At 45.3% G+C, this 5,529-nt stretch overlaps 1 long non-coding RNA gene across 5 annotated transcripts; it reads right to left on the reverse strand.

Annotated features, from left to right (window-relative positions):
- Positions 1-1,870: 1,870 nt before the first annotated feature.
- LOC141073867 (uncharacterized) lies at positions 1,871-5,523 on the reverse strand. 5 transcript variants are annotated; one of them, XR_012227077.1, is made up of 4 exons: positions 5,457-5,509; positions 4,668-5,349; positions 2,570-4,239; positions 1,871-2,462 (listed from the first exon to the last, which is right to left on the reverse strand). It is a non-coding gene; the product is annotated as an uncharacterized lncRNA (long non-coding RNA). The 5 variants fall into 5 exon arrangements; XR_012227075.1 differs by having other exon boundaries at positions 1,874-2,462; positions 4,668-5,523; XR_012227079.1 differs by lacking the exons at positions 4,668-5,349; positions 5,457-5,509 and having other exon boundaries at positions 1,875-2,462; positions 2,570-3,211; positions 3,640-4,380.
- Positions 5,524-5,529: the final 6 nt, after the last annotated feature.

The following is a 5,529-nucleotide window of genomic DNA, read 5'->3' on the forward strand; positions in this document are numbered from 1 at the left end:
CTGAGCCGGAAACTTTTGCCGAGGGAAGTGGCATACTCGACCATCGAGAAGGAGTGTCTGGCCATGGTGTGGGCACTGCAGCGTTTGCAGCCCTACCTGTACGGGCGCGCCTTCACGGTGGTAACTGACCACAACCCTCTGAGCTGGTTGCACACAGTGTCCGGAACCAATGGAAGATTGCTCCGCTGGAGCCTTGCCCTTCAACAGTACGATTTTACTGTAAAACACAGGAAGGGCAGTGAAAACGGCAATGCCGATGGGTTGTCCCGCCGGGGCGAACCCGCTGAGGTGCGCATGGCAGATTACCGAGAGGTAATGCCTCCTTAGCGCCCTCTTAAGGGGGGAGGTGTGATGTACAATGTCTGCAAGATATGTTTTCTTTTGCAATGTGCTAACAAATCCTCCATCCTAGGACATTGTAAACTGTCAGTAGTAGGAATTCCTTCCCCCCAGGTTTTATCAACCCTGCCACTTCCTCTGGAAGAGCAGGAATGTTAATTAGCTAGACCATCTTCCTCACACCATTTGGCTTCTCTCAGCTGAAAGAGAAAAATGCGGGAAAAAGGTCTTTGTTTGAAATAAAACTTTAAGAGCCTGCCCTGCGAAAACCGTACCAAGTAGAGATATGAAAATCATATTTTTGTAACCTGAGCGGTCCCAGCTTCGAGACCGCGTATGTTTCGAAGTTCTACCCTGTCCAGAACATGAGATAGGATTTGCGCCCAAATGGATGGTCATATCGCATAGATGTTTGATGTTTTCTTGATAGGCTCATTACGCTGGGAAACATGAAACCACTGATGAGTCCATACCAGCTTCTCCCATAAAGTTATAGCTAATCTAAGTTTTGTAGCCAAAACATAACTTGGATAAGAGGGGTGGGATCAACCCAGAATGCACCTCTCTGTGATGTCACATAGGAAAGTCTATAAGGCATTCCCTGGCAGAACCAGCTCAGAACAGCTGCAGAGTCCGGGCTGACAAGAACTCAGATGAGCGGAGAAGTGCAGCTCCGCCTCCACCCACCTTAGCCGCATGGTCTGCCTAAGGAACAATATGGAACTGTGAGTGTAATCTCTTTGTTTTCTCCACTTTTATTTTATACCTGTACTGTACATATTTTATGTCTCAATTTTATAGCAACTTTTATCTGTAATCACTGTCCTCTTTCGGAAAATAAATGAAATAATTATTTAGATCTGTCTCTATGCTCTAAGACTCGAACTATACGCCTTTGATAGATAATCGCTACTAATTCAAGGGGTTTGCCACGGACCCTCTTAATTTAACACAGTGAATTAAGTAACCGTGACTGGTGGCAGCGCGTTGTGTACGGCTATTACGGCTAGCTGGCAGTACAGAAGAGTCTTATATAGCTGAATAAGGGTCTGCGGCCACAGCATTGATAATTCCCTTACTGCAGAAGCCTAATTGCCGGTTCACAACAGGCAGCCCGTCCGGCGACTAATTATCCTAGGTGCAGTTCCCTGACTGACCTGAGGGTAAGGGGGGCGCCGGAGAGCTGCGAGTTCCAAAGTGGAACTGAGAAAGTGGGATATACACAAATCCCCGCAGTACTTGGAAGATTGATAGCAGTGGTGGGGCATCCAAATTAAACTCCCCCTGCGGCAAATTGTAGAGCGAGATTAGCTTGCTGGATATTTTTGTCACATGGTGCCAGTGGTGGGATAACTAAGATAAGCCCCACTGCGCCTGTGATAGCCGTGTGCCGGCATTGTGTCACGTCCCTCCGTCCGCTGATACACCGGTGTCAGTGGTGGGATTGTGACATAGTGGTGACACAGGGTCCGCTGTCCGTCGCGTTTTGGTGGCAGCGGGACCCCCGTTAGTCGTCGCCCGTAAGTGGACGAACGGCGGTGGACTGTTCGTCACATGCTGTATAATACAGTATATACAGGGGTCTCACCTCTCCGGTCAGCAGTGACACTGTGTAGGATATCATAGTTGTGTATACAGTATGTCTCCTGTATGTCCTACATGTGCTGTATAATACAGTATATACAGGGGTCTCACCTCTCCGGTCAGCAGTGACACTGTGTAGGATATCATAGTTGTGTATACAGTATGTCTCCTGTATGTCCTACATGTGCTGTATAATACAGTATATACAGGGGTCTCACCTCTCCGGTCAGCAGTGACACTGTGTAGGATATCATAGTTGTGTATACAGTATGTCTCCTGTATGTCCTACATGTGCTGTATAATACAGTATATACAGGGGTCTCACCTCTCCGGTCAGCAGTGACACTGTGTAGGATATCATAGTTGTGTATACAGTATGTCTCCTGTATGTCCTACATGTGCTGTATAATACAGTATATACAGGGGTCTCACCTCTCCGGTCAGCAGTGACACTGTGTAGGATATCATAGTTGTGTATACAGTATGTCTCCTGTATGTCCTACATGTGCTGTATAATACAGTATATACAGGGGTCTCACCTCTCCGGTCAGCAGTGACACTGTGTAGGACGCCATAGTTGTGTATACAGTATGTCTCCTGTATGTCCTACATGTGCTGTATAATACAGTTTATACAGGGGTCTCACCTCTCCGGTCAGCAGTGATACTGTGTAGGACGCCATAGTTGTGTATACAGTATGTCTCCTGTATGTCCTACATGTGCTGTATAATACAGTATATACAGGGGTCTCACCTCTCCGGTCAGCAGTGACACTGTGTAGGATATCATAGTTGTGTATACAGTATGTCTCCTGTATGTCTTACATGTGCTGTATAATACAGTATATACAGGGGTCTCACCTCTCCGGTCAGCAGTGACACTGTGTAGGATATCATAGTTGTGAATACAGTATGTCTCCTGTATGTCCTACATGTGCTATATAATACAGTATATACAGGGGTCTCACCTCTCCGGTCAGCAGTGACACTGTGTAGGACGCCATAGTTGTGTATACAGTATGTCTCCTGTATGTCCTACATGTGCTGTATAATACAGTATATACAGGGGTCTCACCTCTCCGGTCAGCAGTGACACTGTGTAGGATATCATAGTTGTGTATACAGTATGTCTCCTGTATGTCCTACATGTGCTGTATAATACAGTATATACAGGGGTCTCACCTCTCCGGTCAGCAGTGACACTGTGTAGGATATCATAGTTGTGTATACAGTATGTCTCCTGTATGTCCTACATGTGCTGTATAATACAGTATATACAGGGGTCTCACCTCTCCGGTCAGCAGTGACACTGTGTAGGATATTATAGTTGTGTATACAGTATGTCTCCTGTATGTCCTACATGTGCCGTATAATACAGTATATACAGGGGTCTCACCTCTCCGGTCAGCAGTGACACTGTGTAGGATATCATAGTTGTGTATACAGTATGTCTCCTGTATGTCCTACATGTGCCGTATAATACAGTATATACAGGGGTCTCACCTCTCCGGTCAGCAGTGACACTGTGTAGGATATCATAGTTGTGTATACAGTATGTCTCCTGTATGTCCTACATGTGCCGTATAATACAGTATATACAGGGGTCTCACCTCTCCGGTCAGCAGTGACACTGTGTAGGACGCCATAGTTGTGTATACAGTATGTCTCCTGTATGTCCTACATGTGCTGTATAATACAGTATATACAGGGGTCTCACCTCTCCGGTCAGCAGTGACACTGTGTAGGATATCATAGTTGGGTATACAGTATGTCTCCTGTATGTCCTACATGTGCTGTATAATACAGTATAAACAGGGGTCTCACCTCTCCGGTCAGCAGTGACACTGTGTAGGATATTATAGTTGTGTATACAGTATGTCTCCTGTATGTCCTACATGTGCTGTATAATACAGTATATACAGGGGTCTCACCTCTCCGGTCAGCAGTGACACTGTGTAGGATATCATAGTTGTGTATACAGTATGTCTCCTGTATGTCCTACATGTGCTGTATAATACAGTATATACAGGGGTCTCACCTCTCCGGTCAGCAGTGACACTGTAGGATATCATAGTTGGGTATACAGTATGTCTCCTGTATGTCCTACATGTGCTGTATAATACAGTATATACAGGGGTCTCACCTCTCCGGTCAGCAGTGACACTGTGTAGGATATCATAGTTGGGTATACAGTATGTCTCCTGTATGTCCTACATGTGCTGTATAATACAGTATATACAGGGGTCTCACCTCTCCGGTCAGCAGTGACACTGTGTAGGATATCATAGTTGTGTATACAGTATGTCTCCTGTATGTCCTACATGTGCTGTATAATACAGTATATACTGGGGTCTCACCTCTCCGGTCAGCAGTGACACTGTGTAGGATATCATAGTTGTGTATACAGTATGTCTCTTGTATGTCCTACATGTGCTGTATAATACAGTATATACAGGGGTCTCACCTCTCCGGTCAGCAGTGATACTGTGTAGGGTATCATAGTTGGGTATACAGAATGTCTCCTGTATGTCCTACATGTGCTGTATAATACAGTATATACAGGGGTCTCACCTCTCCGGTCAGCAGTGATACTGTGTAGGACGCCATAGTTGTGTATACAGTATGTCTCCTGTATGTCCTACATGTGCTGTATAATACAGTATATACTGGGGTCTCACCTCTCCGGTCAGCAGTGACACTGTGTAGGATATCATAGTTGTGTATACAGTATGTCTCCTGTATGACCTACATGTGCTGTATAATACAGTATATACAGGGGTCTCACCTCTCCGGTCAGCAGTGATACTGTGTAGGGTATCATAGTTGGGTATACAGAATGTCTCCTGTATGTCCTACATGTGCTATATAATACAGTATATACAGGGGTCTCACCTCTCCGGTCAGCAGTGACACTGTGTAGGATATCATAGTTGGGTATACAGAATGTCTCCTGTATGTCCTACATGTGCTGTATAATACAGTATATACAGGGGTCTCACCTCTCCGGTCAGCAGTGACACTGTGTAGGATATCATAGTTGTGTATACAGAATGTCTCCTGTATGTCCTACATGTGCTGTATAATACAGTATATACAGGGGTCTCACCTCTCCGGTCAGCAGTGACACTGTGTAGGATATCATAGTTGTGTATACAGAATGTCTCCTGTATGTCCTACATGTGCTGTATAATACAGTATATACAGGGGTCTCACCTCTCCGGTCAGCAGTGACACTGTGTAGGACGCCATAGTTGGGTATACAGAATGTCTCCTGTATGTCCTACATGTGCTGTATAATACAGTATATACAGGGGTCTCACCTCTTCGGTCAGCAGTGACACTGTGTAGGATATCATAGTTGTGTATACAGAATGTCTCCTGTATGTCCTACATGTGCTGTATAATACAGTATATACAGGGGTCTCACCTCTCCGGTCAGCAGTGACACTGTGTAGGACGCCATAGTTGGGTATACAGTATGTCTCCTGTATGTCCTACATGTGCTGTATAATACAGTATATACAGGGGTCTCACCTCTCCGGTCAGCAGTGACACTGTGTAGGATATCATAGTTGTGTATACAGTATGTCTCCTGTATGTCCTACAT

This window comes from Dendrobates tinctorius, unplaced genomic scaffold (assembly GCF_039654945.1).
Source record: "Dendrobates tinctorius isolate UK_male_01 unplaced genomic scaffold, ASM3965494v1 ptg000315l, whole genome shotgun sequence".
Taxonomy (NCBI): domain Eukaryota; kingdom Metazoa; phylum Chordata; class Amphibia; order Anura; family Dendrobatidae; genus Dendrobates; species Dendrobates tinctorius.